The sequence below is a fragment of the Rousettus aegyptiacus genome, unplaced genomic scaffold (genome assembly GCF_014176215.1).
Source record: "Rousettus aegyptiacus isolate mRouAeg1 unplaced genomic scaffold, mRouAeg1.p scaffold_m13_p_11, whole genome shotgun sequence".
In the NCBI taxonomy this organism is placed as follows: Eukaryota; Metazoa; Chordata; class Mammalia; order Chiroptera; family Pteropodidae; genus Rousettus; species Rousettus aegyptiacus.
In genome coordinates this window covers 25,109,381-25,125,558 of record NW_023416286.1, presented here as the reverse complement: position 1 = coordinate 25,125,558, position 16,178 = coordinate 25,109,381, and positions in this window count along the sequence as shown.

The window sequence follows — 16,178 nt, the reverse complement described above, 5'->3', positions numbered from 1 at the left end:
TTTGTATGTTTTCTCAAAATAATTCTCACTGCAGAATTTTGTGTCCCTCTTTAGTTCAAGCAGATCACTCTCAGAGAAGATGTAGTTATGCTCTCAATGAAGCTCTTTAATTCAGTCTTTTAAAAAAATTTCTCAGCTCAGTTGTTTCTGATCAGTCATCAGTGCAAAGATGGGTGCAAATTTTTCTCTGTGTTTTACTTGAATATAATTTTCCTTCTCTATGTTTGTCTTCTGGGATTGGACTCTGTGTTGAAGTAAATAATGAAACTGATCTATGGAGTTCTCCCCTTAAAACTAATTCTCTCTCTCTCTCTCTCTTTCTCTGCCTCTCTCATGAATTTTCAATAAAAATGTTCTATTCCACTTCCCTATGACATTCTAATGGCCGCTAGACCTCACTTTTCCAATTAAAGTGTATTTCTTTAGGCTCTCAAGATTCTATAATTCTCAGGGAAATGGTACTATGTTCTGGGTCTGGAAGAAGATAAAGTTTGTTCTTTGTACTTCTTTAATCTGACCCAAATGTCCTTGTATTTGAAAGATATTCTTCATTGTGTTTCCTAGATTGTTATTTAAAATATTTCTGTAACTGTTGTTAATCTTTTTGGCTTACAAAGGGATTATCAGAGAGAGGATATAAACAACAATATTTTGTTCTTCCAAGAGGCTATCTGTGTGTGCGTGTATCTAGATACACACACACACACACACATACATGCAAATATATATATATATATGTACACACACATACATATATCATTAAGATTTGTACATATTTCTAGAAGAAAATTATCACATGATTTATGATTACCTATAATCATAAATGGATAGTTGATTCAATTTCTAATGTTGCCATTAGTAATTTATTTATTTAATCATTGCAGTCTTAGTCTTCTAATGATTAGATGATATAGGAAAGGAAAAGGCGTAACTAGTCAAGCGTGAAACCATGACAGGAGACATGTATACTATGTGCTGAGTAATCGGTTATACTCACTTCATGTATTATTATGACCTAGTTTCTGCTTTTTAAACTTATTACATGCTGAGCTTCTCCATAATCAAAGAAGAAAACAGATGCTAGGTCAAAGTGCTAACCCAAACAGTGCCTGCTCTTCTGTTTTTTCATCTGAAACCATCATTTAGAATTCTTTACGTCTCTTTCAAGGGTGGAAAAGTCCATAGACTTCTAAAACATGAGTAAAGTTCAAAGAGGGTCAAATTCCTGAGAGCAAAGCATTATTTTTCCTTCCAATCCTGTTAATTTGGTCAAACATGCTTATATCAACCCATGCAGCAGAGAATAAAGGCTGCAATTTTCATTACGATTGCTAATTCCTTAAAAGTGCATTTAGAGGGCTGTTAGCCTTCCAGAGTCATGAATAAAGCAGAATAACAGAAGGTAACATGTCAAAAGACCATAAGCAGGCCCCAGGCTATATCTGCAGTACTAGTTCTGCATAATGTTTCCAGTTGGTATGCAATCATGCATGAACTTAAACTTGAAAGAACAAAAATCTAGAATTTTTTGGCTATAATCAAAACTGTACCTGTAGTTTCAACGTACTTGTGCCTTTGAAAATGGCAACTTAAAGACCAAAATTGTATACTATGTTGTGTTTTCAATAATCATAAATAAACCTTATGAATATAAATGTAAGCCTTATTGTTGATCTATATTTATATCTACCATGGATTATGTAAATGCTGTAAGCTATATGAACGACATCTAAACTTCAGCTGTGATTCCATATTCCTAATACAGTATACACTCAATTGTTTTGATTTAAAAAAAGAACCATGACAAGCATTAGAAAAGAATATATATTTCCCAATAAAAACAGATTCCTTAACAATACCGCTTCCCTATAACTTCAGAAGACACCAGAACCAGAAGGTTATATGATTAATCTGAGGCTTTCTGTGGGAGCCGGGAGAGGAGATCACAATGCTTTGAAGGTGGTCCTTATAATTGTTATAAAATAGGTGTTAACATGACCTGCTGAGGGTACAGAATGCTGACGAAGGGTAAGAGATGGGAGGAAGAAGAGTTTCATTATATCTGAAGCTTATCAGAGAAGGTAACTAATTAAATAGATATCGTAACTTGAACAATGTGAAGAAGGGCGCTCTGGCTGAGAGCAATGCATTTGTAGCAGTAGTGTCAGCCATAGGATGTGTGCTCTGCTCCTCTTATGTTTAGTATCCTGGAAATTAAAAAAAAAAAAAAAAGCAGCAGAAAGTTCTATTTATTGAGCAACTACAATATGGTCAGAGACTGTAGAATGTGTGTACGGTCTCATCAAAGTTAATCTCTGAAACATCTCTTGCAAGGGAATCAATGCCAGTAAGATACTTTGCCGAGTAGTAGAGCAGGCATAATCCTTGTCTGAATGACTCTAAAAACTTCACCATTCTTAACTATGCTGGTTCTAGAACTAGAAATTTTCAAGAGAAATACAGTGGACGACAAAGAACATGAAGGTTCTAGTGTGCATCTAGATGAAATAATACCTGGGCCAGTAGGGTGGAGAAACAGGTGAATCCAATAGTGTTTTTCAGCTTGGTATATAGTGGAGGGAGGCAAGAGGTTGGAGGACTAAGCAAATTTATGAACAACGAATGGGGATGGGAAAGCTGAAGGAGAGTGTAACAGTTAAAAGGCAAAAACATGGTAAGTGATAAAATGATCCAAAGTGCAACTTTGGGCTCGGGTTGCTGAAGAACAGATGTAAAGTTCTTTAAAATGAGTAGAGGAGGTGAAGTTCTTATTCCGTGTAACTCATTAGAGACATAACCTGAAAAAAAAATTGGGTCTTTTACATGGTTAGTGCTTTGTGCTATAAAAATGTTCAGTGTCTCACAATCCATTATGTTCATTAATAATAATGAACATATATCTTGGTATTATCTTTTAAGAAATAAATAATGTAAGTTATAGTCTCACCACTAATTTGAGATGTGATGATTTTGAACCTAAATTCCTAAAGTGACAGTCTTGATTTTTGTTTGTTAAATATTTTGAAAAATGTATTCATGTAAAGTTAATGCAACAAAACTGTAGTTCCAGAAAACAGGTTCTATTTTACTCAAAGGTAACTCCAATTTTTAGAATCATGGATTATCTGAATAAGATAACTTTTATATGAATAATTATTATTTGTTTATTTTCAATAAATATATATAACATGTTTTTTCTCTAAAACATCATAAATCACTTCAAAAAGATTATAGAAATATGCTTTAAAAGATTCTATTCACAAAAATAGATCTTGGAACATCTCACTTGTGTTGGAATTTAATGTCATATTTGAAACAGGGTTTTTTTGGTGCTCAAGGTAACTATGTCAATATATAAAAATTATGACACTAGGAAATAATTTTACATTAAAATATATTTTCCTTTAGTTATTCATATTAATGTTGAAGAATGGCATTTACTTATATCCTTTTATGTGACATATAAGCCAGTTATAAGTAGGGATAATAATTAGGGAAATTAATTCTCTCTGCCAGTTAAGGATAAAGTATACTTGTTTTCCATGTATGAAATATGAAAAATATATGAAATAGACTGCTATTAAATAGGAAATCTACTTATAATGAAAGTTTCATTTAAAAAATTCTTTTTATCTATTTTATTCTGTTATATACATTTTCCCCATTATTTATTTTCAAGTTACTTGAAAACAAAACAAAATAAAACAAGACAATTCACCAAAATAAATGTAAGCCTTACATGTACATAGCCAAAAAATTCTAGGTTTTCATTCCTTCTTATTCTCCATTCCATCTTGCCTTCATAGTTCTTTTGTCTCCAAAGGTAAATAAAACATACAATTTAAAAATTTAGGATGCTATATCAATCACTATTTCGATAATTTCTTATGTATTTTTCTCTCTGAATATATGCATATTTTTCACTTAATGGAAAGAAATTTCAACTTGCAATTGCATATTTTAATACAAATCTTTCATTTTCAGTGTTCTACTTGTGGATGTAATTTTATGTAAACGAATGCATAAATATCTCTGGCTTAAGCCACAATTTTGCATCATCTGTGGGTAGTGTGTTTAAGGAAGTCAATTTATGATACTTTGTGGGATTTTTTTTTCAGGTGAACTGCTTATCAATTAGCTTTGTGGTTTTCAAAGGAACTTTTTGGCATTCAGGGCCATTTCTAGTGCTGTGCAAGCAGTCCTGAGTGCTTTTTGGGGAACAGACTACTTAAAATACATATGGACACATTAGATATAAAATGTATATTTGGAATAACCATTAAAATATTCCTCTATTTAATTGCGCTAACTCACAGGTGGACACTGTCAGCTATTTTCAATCTACCAATTACTTCTTTGTTAGACATGATAAAATCTCTGCTTTAGTAAATGTTTTCACTTTCTTAATACAGCAGTTTTCCCTCCTCCTTCCAGCTCTACCTTAGTTCGCAGAGAGAACAAGAGATGTTAACCGTCATAATGCGAGCACGGCAGGAGGGTACCCACACCTTCCCCCTGCAACTGAGCAATCTATGATGCTCAATTCCAGAGATTGCTGAATGGGAATCATTGCATCCACTATCTTTTTTTCTGGTGTCATATAGAGCATATACCCTCCAACAGTCAGGAAATTAAGGTAATGCTGACATCTGGTAATGCTGCTAGCATCTCTTTGGCTAAACATTTATGCCTCCTCCCTCACTTTCTAGGAATCTGCAGATTTACCCCTTTTCTGATGTAACCCAGTCCTTCCAGGTAGACCTCTTGGGAGGAATCTAAGATGATTCTTAGACTGGCATACTGTCTCTCTGCCTCTCTGCCACATCTGGGGCCAGGATGAACAGGGCTTCAAATGCATGTCAAAGGATGGGGACATGCGCTCTAGGAACAGGTGTCAGCACGTCAGAACAAAGGGTTAAATATGACCCATAGACATCCTCCAGAGTAGACAGCTACTATGGATTAAATGTTTGTGCCCCCTTAATTCTTATGCTGAGATCTTAATCCCCAACATGATGGTATTTGGAGGTGGAGACTTTGAGAGAGAATTAGGTTTAAATGAGACTATGAGGGTAGAGCTCCTACGATGGGAATAGTGTTCTTATAAGGAGATGAAGAGACCTGAGTTTGTTCTTTCTCTCTCTCTCATTCCCTCTCCTCTCTCCTCTCTCTCTCTCTCTCTCTCTTTCTCTCTCTCTATCTTTCTGCCATATGATGATTTGGCCAGAAGGTGCTGTCCATAACCAGGAAGAAAATCTTTACCAGAGATCGCATTGGTTGGCACCTTGATCTAGGACTTTCCAGCTTCCAGTTTGTTGTGTGAGCCACCCCCGTCTGTGGGTATTTTATTATAGCATCTCAAACTAAGACTACGCTCCAGGACATTGGGGGATTCAAGGAGTCATTCACCTTCTGAGACAGGCATAGTGTGAATTGCTCCCATGTAACTTCAGCCCTCAGGAAATTCCTGGAGGCATAGTAGTGGGGCAACAGCACACCAGTATCTCTCCTACAAAAAAAAAATCTTTTTGATATTCTCTGCAATATTTTTTAAAAAGTAGAGGCAAGTGGTCTTCTAGGGGTCACAAAAATTATTCTCAACCATCTCCTTGGCAAGTTCTTCCATGGTAGAATCACACTCTGTCTTTCAATATAGGCGTGATTGACAGTTACTATCTTGAAGACTCAGCACAGACTGAGCAAATGGATACTCATTTTAACATACACTACAATTAAGATATCCAGAGAAGATACAGTTTTGTTCTATAGCATGACCATGCTCTTATGAGCCAACGTTTCAGCAGAGGCTGAGTAATTTTAGAATTGCCAGTTAATGATTGAGTTTCTTTCAGTCTCAGTTTAAATATTGAGTATATTTAAAATACAGCTCACTATTAGATCTTAAATGATTGCTTTGTGGTAACTGAGGCAGTGTTTTAGGTAAAATCCTTATAATTTCATTTTTCACTCACTCTCTTTTTCTTCACCAAGGTGGCAGCTGTGTCTATGAAAAGGTCTCTGTCTGAAAATGAGTGGGTCCTGAAATACACACAGTGCCTTTGGGGGAGTGGGGTTCACTCTGAAGTTTCTATAATTTAATCCTTTGTTGTGATGTGTAAGGACTTGCCACTGGAGCCCATGGCCGTGCACTTGACATTGTCAGTGGTATGTCTTCATTGTGCCCCCGGGTTTTTGCTGGTCTGCATCAGCTCAGTAGATTTCGTTTTTAATTATGATAAAAAAATTAACATAAAGTTCATCAACCATTTTTAAATGTATGGTTCAATAGTGTTAAGTATATTTACATTGCTGTGAAGCAGATCTCCAGCACTTTTTCATCTTGCAAAACTGAAAATCTATACTCATTGAAAAATTCCTTTTTTCCTCCTCTACCCAGTCTCTGGCAACCACCATTCCACTTCTTGTTTCTATGAATACGACCACTTTAAATACCTCATGTAAGTGGAATCATACAGTATTTGTCTCCATGACTGGTATATTTCACTAAACATAATATTCTCAAGGTTTATACATATAGCATATGACATGATTTCTTTCCTCATAGTTATATAGATTTTTATAATTTACAAAGAACTTTCACATGTAGATTTCCATATAACTTTTTTACAATAATGTTTCGAGCTGGGCAAAGTAAGAAATTATATTTATGAAATGTCTATGTACATGCCAATGATAGTGCCTGAAATTCCCATTTACAAATAAGAAAAAGATCTTTAAAACTTTTCCTAGATTACAGAGCATAAAAATGAACCAATATCATCTCACAAGAGTTTGATTTTTTGTCTGGTGTGTCTCACAATTTCCTACACTGTCTTTCTACAGTTTTTTTTTTTTTTTTTTAGTTTCTGTTATTAGAGTAGAAGTGGAGTATTGGGGCCACATGAAACATCAAATTTAGTTTCATCTTATTAAAATATATCTGAATTTAAAAAATAGATTAAAATCATCAATATTATAGGGATTATCTTTATCTTTTTGCATTTTTACGGTCATCATCCTTTTATTAAGAGGGTGTGTGGTAGGCGGTATGATGGTCCCCCAAAGATATTCACATTCTAATCCCCGGAGCCAGCAAATATGCTACTCGACATGGCATCAAGGACCTTCGGATGTAATTAAAGCTAAGGAATTTAAGATAGGGGTATTACCCTGGATTATTTAGGTGGGCCCAATGTAATCACAAGAGTCCTTAAAAATATAAGAGGACAGAAGACAGGCAGTAAAAGATGTGATTACTTGAGAATGATCAGAGAGATACAACGTGGCTGGCTTTGAAGATGCAGGAAAGAGGCCAGGAACCCAGGTAGTGGACTTCTAGTAGCTAGAAAATATGAAAAAATGGACCCTCTCCTATTGCCTGCAGAAGGAATGCAGCCCAACTAACACACTAATTTTAGCCCAGTGAGATTTTTGCTTCATTTCTACTTGCAGAACTGTAAGGATAAATTTTGTTGGGTTGACCCACCAAGTTTGCAGTAATTTGTTATGGTAGCAGTAGAAAACCAATACAAGGACCATTCACATAAATCAAGTTACATACAGGACTATGTAACACATGCAAGAATAATTATGTATTAAGCTGAGGTGAAGCCTCTTTTGTACTCAGAATTTACTTCTAAACAAAAGCCTTTTTGGTTTTTAGGGCTTTTCAACTCATTTTCATAAATTCATTAATGATTTTTTTTTTTTTTTCTGTTACCTCCCTCAGAATCTGGAAATGATAGTATGTAATTTTGGGCAAATATCTTCATTGAACAACCCATAAAGTAAAGACTATTTACTTTTTGATAAAGTAAGGCTGACTGTGTGAAATGTTTTTGGGGAGCAATGAGCTAAGTGAAATGTTTCTGGAAGACACTCTGGAGATTGGGCACTACCAAGTTAAAAGAAACTTCCGCTAATCATAACTTCTGGCAAATTTTTACCCACCAATAATGAAAATACTCTCTTGGGGGTTTTAGACTTGTTACCATGGATGTTGTTTGCTAACATTGACAGTTTTTCCTAACTGTTTATGGAAACTCCATGCTGCCACCCATCTGTTCCCTCATCTAAGTAGTTTTTGGCCAACAGTTATTTCAGACACTGCTATGATTTCAGATGTCTCTGTATCTAACTGTGCATCGTGCTTGAGAATTTGACGCACAGAGCTTCAGTGCAGGTAGAAATGTTCAGCTCCGACTTTCCTCCTTTTGGCAAAAGTATAAGGGAAATTGATTATTACTGGATCATTGTTAAAATTGTTTTAAAGCCTGATTTCTTACTTTTTTTTTAGTATTCATCACACCAAATATTTCTTATTTTAAAATTTTATTTCTCATTATTAATTTCTCATTAATTTTTAGGTGACTTGTTAATTGTTAGATCCAAGTGGTTGGTATGCTGTCTAGTACATGATAGTTACTCAAAGAATGTTACTTAAATGAATGAATGAATGAATGAATAGGTAAATGTTTTAATGTTATGCCTTTTATCACTGTCACATATATTTTTAAATAAATCATTTTATACTGTCTTCCTGCCATTACCCATATAGTTTCCTTCCTAATCTGGGACATTGTGTAAGAAAGGACTAGTTTAAGATTACATAAATCTACAAATCATGCAAAAGATAATGTCTATGGGGCGAAGACAAAACTGGGAACCAAGTGCAGGCAATTATCAATTCAAAGACCTGGGGAGAGATATAGAAACTACTGTTTTTAGGATTCTGCAGTCTGGCTATTAAATACAGTGAAGGAAGATGAACACTTAGCTATTCATCACTCTGCTCAGCTTCTGGGTATCTGACGAGGTTTACAACTTTTCTTCCTGCTTTCCTAACTGATCTTAGCCTTTTGACAGATATTTTCTCACTGGTGTCAGAGTAATGTTTGATGTCGATTTCATTAATAAAACTGATCATATGTTTAAACTTTTTAGAAGATTTCAGTGTCTCCCTAATCAAGCTGAGGTTAAGTAAGGCTCAAATCCTTTGCATGTCTTGCAACAGAATCTAAGATTTGACACCTGCCTTCATTTCCAAAAGGCATTCCAGTTCTCAAATTATTTACAGAACTATCTTGAACAATACCAAATACCTTTCAGTGCCTCTGGCGTACTATATTTTCTCTATATGTTTTCATCATTTCCTTCTCTCTGCAATGCTGATATCATCTTATTGACCTTGCCAGAATCAACTCAGAAAAGCTTTTCTAAAGAAAGCCACAGCTATGCCCCTATCTTCATCCCCCTTTTTATCTTCCATCCCAGTTTAAATTAGGTTCACTCCCACGAGTTCTCACCCTGCACTGTGAAGTCTGATCTACTCTCCAGACACATTGTACATTATCTAAGGACAGGGATTATATCTTATGGTATCTTATCTTATCTCTTTCTATTTATTTTGTATTTCTATAGTCCTGCAAAGTGCCTGGTGCTCAAAAGGCAATCAATAAATGTTTGCAAAGTGATATTCACATATCCTTAACATTTTTGTATAAAGTTAGTCTGCAGAGTATTACAAGTTGAGCTCTTGGAAGGCAGGGATAGGTCCCAATTAATGTTACTCTTCTCAGAGAATATAATAATATTTCATGCATAAAAGTTACTAAATAAACAAATAAACATTAACTATAAAGCCAGAATACTACTGCTAATAGAGTTTAGGCTTAAGTGATAGAAATTTGACTTCAGATCTTTGTTTCAGTCATTGGAAGTTGAATTGGAACTGTAAATTCTCCACATAATTCTCTCTATCCATCTCTTTCTTCCATATAGACTTCTTGTTTTAAATTTATTTCTTCTTTGCTAATTACTGTTTTCTATTTCATTGTATTTTTTCATCACTTGTCTTGTCCTTCTATCTCTTCCTTTGAGTGGGTACTTGTGTAGACACATGTGTGTCACATATTTGTGGGCATATGTAAGTGTGTATAGTTTGCCAATCACAAGACCCTTTGAGTGTAACTGAGAAAAAGCTAGAAGCCAAAACTAGAAATGAATTCAAATACAGGCCAACAACACATCCATAAATAAAATAATACAAAACATAAGAATGGTTAAGAGAGACTAATACTAAAGTTATTATAGTTTGACTTTTCTTCTTTTAAGTTTTACACATTCTTATTTTGTTTTATTCTTTTCCAATCTCCCCTGCTCCCTTCTTTTTCACCCCCACCCCAACCCTCTTTTTTTTCTTTATCACCAACCACATTTTCAATGCTACTTTAGCTTGCTATTAAAGCTAAATTTCTTTTTGCATTTGAATGGTGAAGGAATTGAAGATTGTTCTTTGGAATGGAAATTAGGACAGGTGCAAAAAAATTCACAAAAAAAGTGCCCAGGTCAGCTGGGCTGCCCTTCATCTCTGTGGGGGCTGCAGTAAGTAATATGCATGAAGCTAATTCCTTGTGATCCTCTTTCTATGCAAGGAGTGAGGGAAGAGCAAAGAGGGAGGAGCATTTAAGAGAAATTTGACTGAGTTTTCTCACTGTGTCTGGATTATTTTTTCCTATCATGTTATTACTTCTATATTTTCTTATGTCTGTTGATTATTTTTGAAGTCACAGCAATCTAACTGTGTATTTATTTTCCACGTTCTCTTGCTACATGATATGGTTGGAGGGGAAATCCTACTGTTGAGGGTTTCCACAGATTAAATCTATTTAATTAAGCATTTCTCAATGCACTTAAGGAGCCATGAGAAGTAGCTCCTAGCTACTTAGGTTTTTATATAATAAAGACTAGTTAATTTAACCAACATGATGATAAAGAACACATTGGTTTGACAGAAAAACAGAAGTGTCATCCTCTACTCTTTTAATTTAATTACACTTCTCACAATGTGAATCCCAATATACAGCATCTTAGGGTAGCCTTCTGAAAATCAGAAATCTTCCTTAGATTTCTCTACAGTGGTTTTAACTCTTTTGTAATAATTGATGTGACTTGATATTATTTTAGATTCAACTAATTGGATAGGATCAGCAACTTATGTTACTTTTTTTCTTTAACAAGGGCCAGTACAATATGTATCCTTTACTGAAGTTTACTTTGCTTTCTAGTAATTAAAATAAAAAATATAGGGACAGTTCATCTTTAGTTACAAATAATTTCAAATCTAACAAATATATAGAACTTAAAACATGTATGGAAGTATCTTATTTGGAAGCACCTGAGTGGTAATTATGTGAAACCATCCTCACAGTGAAAATCAGGTGGATTTTACTGACATTATAAAAATGAAAATTATCTACTGAAAACAAGAAAATAGCTTTAAAATCCACTAATTAATAGAATAACATTCCTTCAAAAGAAAATAAATGTATAATGTGTCATATTCTACTTGCCATTGAACAGTATGCTGACATTTCATTAAGCATTAATTTTGAATTGACCATGAGTAGTCATAACAGCCAGTTCTCTCAGACTTTATTTCATTTTCTAAAAAATTAAGTGCGTATGTAGTTTAAATGTGCATTAGAAAAGCTATTTACTATTATTCCAACAATTAACATGTTTTTTTTAAGCATTTTATAGTTTATAAGAAATAATAGAATTATCGTTGGCATAGAGCAGATAAGTAACAGTCAGTCTCTACCAATACAATAAAAGTAAGGTTAAAACCAAGCACATGTGCCAAGCGTAGTGGTCACTAACGACCTGCACGTCTAGCTACTCTGCTGATTGGAACTGAAGACGGAAGTTTGGTTCTATGAACTCATTTCTAAATATATTTAAACTGAAAATCACTCAGGAAAATATGACATAAGTAGACTAGATGGATCAGTGCAATATAGGATACATTCCGGAAACATTTAAATATGTTTGTCATGTATACAATATATATTATAGATTTTATTAAAGGAACAAATGATGGAAAATTTAGGGTGAGAGGAAATTGGACCAAAGAGATAGAAACAGATAGAGATAGAGACAGAGACAGAGACAGAGATAGATAGAAATAGAGAAACAGATCAGATTTTCCTTTTTATATAACACTAATTAGAAATAAAATCTGCATGGCTTATATGGTTAAATATTTTTTAAAGAAACTATGATACCAGATAAAATTCAGCTTACGTCATTAGAAGCTAGTCTTTTTAAACAAAAAAGGAAGGATAGATTCGACTAGGCAAACGTTACCATAAACTAAACCAAGAATGTCAATATTCTTAATTGCTAAATAGCTCTTATAAGTCAATATTAAAAAAGATAGTCTTTTGAGAAAAAGGAATGTAATTTCCAATTTACAAATTGTATATGTGATCTATAATTTCAGAAAAACTCAACTTCGTAAGTAAGAAAAAGTCTTGATAAAATGATTTTATTTTTTTACAGATGAAGTTGGCAAGGATCAAAACCAAAATAAAGTATACAAAAGAGAAGGGAAAAGAGAGAGTCTCATATATTGCTGGTGGGAGGGTAACTCTGTATAAACTATCTAGAATACAATTAGTCAATATGTATTAAATAATTTCCAAATTATGCATTTACTTTGTAACCACAATGTCACTTCTAGGAAATAATTATAGATAGACACCTATATAAAACTGTTTATTACAAAGTTATATATGATAAAATTGGAAATAATTACATGTTGACTAACAGGTGGTTGACCAAATTAATTGTGATAGTTACATTAAACAGAATACCATGCATCAATTAGAACCTGTCTTTAGAAAATACAGTCAATGGCATGGAGATATATTCATAATTTATAGAACAGTATAATTACAATTTGTGAAAAGAAATTACAGAATAAACTGGTGCTGATTCAAAATTGCACCATGCTCCATTGGCTTTTCCCCAGAATCTAGCCTGGAAAGTTGTCTTCTAAGTAAAGCAGATCCTTTGCATGACGAAAGTTCCTAGGGTGAATATTGGACTCCTAGAGAAAAAGAGGTGCTTCTCCTCAAAAGACAGTGAGGGGGGAAAAGGAAAATGTGAAGGGTAACTTTCTTTAAAGATGAAGTACACTAAAGATTTTTACTCTAAAGGAAAATCTTCCTTAAATCAGAAACTGTATGGACTCCTGGCATCCTGGCTGTCTGTCTTCACCCAGGCCCCTTACAGGCAAGACCCTACCCTATGATCACCCCTGCTCGCTAAGAAGAGCTGCTGCCAAGGCCTCATTCTGGAAATGTCCTATGAGGAAGCCAACATATACAGTTGCCAAGGAAAACTATGCCAGTTACATATACTACACATTTTAATTGCTTTGTAGTAAATGTGACCAAACAGCCAGGAAACAACAAATGCTTGAGAAAAAAAATGGCAGTATGAAAGAGAAACATCAAGATTAAAAATAAATAAATGGAAACAGTACATTTTTACCTAGGCTATTTTTTCCTACCTTGAGTTGAACTGGGGAGTTTGATCTAAAAGCACAATTCATAATCTGGGCAAAAACAACAACAACAATAACAACAACAACAACGACAATGATGTCAACAACTCAGTGAACCCCTTTACTCTTAAATTCTCTGATTACCAGTTTAACTCCATTCAGCCTCCTAAGCTAGGTGCCAGCTTCCTGGGGCAATTCATTAGACTTATAAGAGTTTACGTCCAGGAGGAATTTTCAGTTTAATGCCAAGTAATTAATAACTAAATTTTTTCCTGGTTTCAATCCAAATATTTATTCTTAACATGGCAAAAAATTAGGATTTGTAACATATACACAGCTTCCAACTATCTCTGTTGCTGCAAGACAAGGAATGTCTATAAATCTCACATGGTAATCATTAACTTTTATCTTTGTTATCGTCACCTGGTATCTTCATCAATGTCACAGTAAGAGTCTTAAAAAATGAAGCTCTGCAATTTTACTGGCCCAACAACAGAGGTTTTACTGGATAAAACCTCTCTGCACGACAGAGAACGGGCAGCAGAAGCATCTCTGACAGCTGTTGCTTGATGGAGTAGGATAAAGGTCACTTCCTGCAAATGTTAGGGTTTTAAAAAATCCCACAGGCATTGAAGGAATAATTGAACTCAACAAGCAATCAATCATATTTGAAGCATCTGAAGTATATCTAAAGACCAAAGGTCAGGATTTAACGCCAAATTCGCCCAATTGTTCAGATAGTCTAGAAATAAAAAGATTTAATTTCGGAGTTTACATGAAGTAATTTACATGGAATTAAATATAAATTAAAAATTTTTTTTCTTTCTTCCTTTGAAAGTTTCAATAGACAAACAGTAGAGAATATCTTATAAAATATTGACAATTCCTAAAATTAGACTAAAAGGCAATCTCAAACAATTAGGTCCATAATTTTAGGAAAAATGCAATAATTAGAATTTCTTGGGTCACTTATCCTCTCAACTAATTGTTCTGGAATAAGTACAATTCTTATTTCAGAATTGTACTGGAATAAAACTAAAAGCTTATAGACTTTGATTAGTTATCACTTGAAAGTTAGTTGCCAAATATCTAGCATGTACGAAATTTATAGAGAGGCCATGAAGAAGTCATATTAGAAAGGCAGCAAAGTAAAACATCACTGTAAAGCCTGAAAAAATTTGTTAAAATAATAACAAATGAAAAAAAATTCACTTGAATTTTAAGACCTACTTCCCCAAAGCCATTAGCAATATGATAAGTGTAAAGTGAGAACTTTAATATATGTGAAGAATACGACAAAAAAATTTTCTACTCGCACTCTTCTCTCCCTCACTAGTTTTACAATGATGTGTGTTTGTATTGCCATGAAGAGTAGCCTAATCTAAAAAGCTTTCTGTTGACATCCTTTGCTCCATTGTATCACTTACTGATTTCACCAGTGTTCATTTACTCCTAGAAACTAAAACCAATAGATGTTACTAAAACTTACACGCGCGCACACACACACACACACACACACACACACACAGTTTATTAAAGACTGACTATTTATCTTCTGGCCTATATATTTCAGAAGAAAGAAGAAGAGAAAGATGTATTTATGGAGTAGGAATGATTCTTAACCAGTAAAGCATAGAGATAATTCTCAACGTGCATATTTCCAGTCAGTGCCTTGCTGAAAATAACTGATGTGGTTCTACAAAATTACCTTGTTTTATTTTTGAGAGCCTTTACCACAACTTATTTCTTTTGTTTCAGTTTTATCAAGATGTAATTGGCATATATCACTGCATATGCTTAAGATGTACAGCATAATGACCTGACTTTTATATATTGCAAAATAATTATCACAGTAAGTTTAGTTAACATCAATTATCTCATACAGATATAAAAGCAAAAGAAAAAAGTGTTGTTTGTCTTTGTGATGAGAACTTTTAGTATCTGCTCTCTTAGCCGCTTTCCAATATACTACACAGCCATGTTAACTACAGCCATCATGTTGTGTATCACATCCCTAGTACTATTTATCTTATAACTAAAAGTTTATATCTGTGACCACCTTCATTCAATTCTCTTATCTCTCTCGTAACCACAAATTCGATCTCTTTTTCTATGAGTTCTTTTTGTTTGTTTGTTTGTTTGTTTTTTTGTCTTAGATGCCACATATAAGTGAGATCATACAGTACTTGTCTTTCTTTGTCTGACTTATTTCACTTAGCATAATGCCCTCAAAGTCTATGTTGTTTCAAATGGCAAGATTTCCTTCTTTTTTATGACTTAATACCTCACTGTGCATATGCAGTACACCACATTTCTTTATCCATTCATTCATTGGTGTACACTTAGGTATCCATGTCTTGGCTAGTATGAATGACGCAATAAACACAGCGGTACAGACATCTCTTTGACATAGTGATTGCATTTCCTTTGTGTATATACCCTGAAGTGAGATTACTGGATCATGCGGTTGTTTTATTTTTAATTTTTGAGGACTTTCCATATCATTCTTGGCGGCCGTGCTAATTTACATTCCCACCAACAGTGCACAAGCGTTGCCTTTTCTCCACACCCTCACCAGCATTTCTTCTCTCTTATCTTTGCGATAGCCATTCTAACAGGTGTGAGGTGATATCTTATTATGCTTTTGATTTCCGTTTTCCTAATCATGTACTTGTTGGACATTTGTGTATCTTCTTTTTTTTTTTTTTTTGAAAAATGGCTATTCGGGTCTTTTGTACATTTTTAATTTGATTATTATTTGCAATTGAGTTTTATGAATTTTCTATGTATTTTAGATACTGACCCCCTTATCAGATACATGATTTGC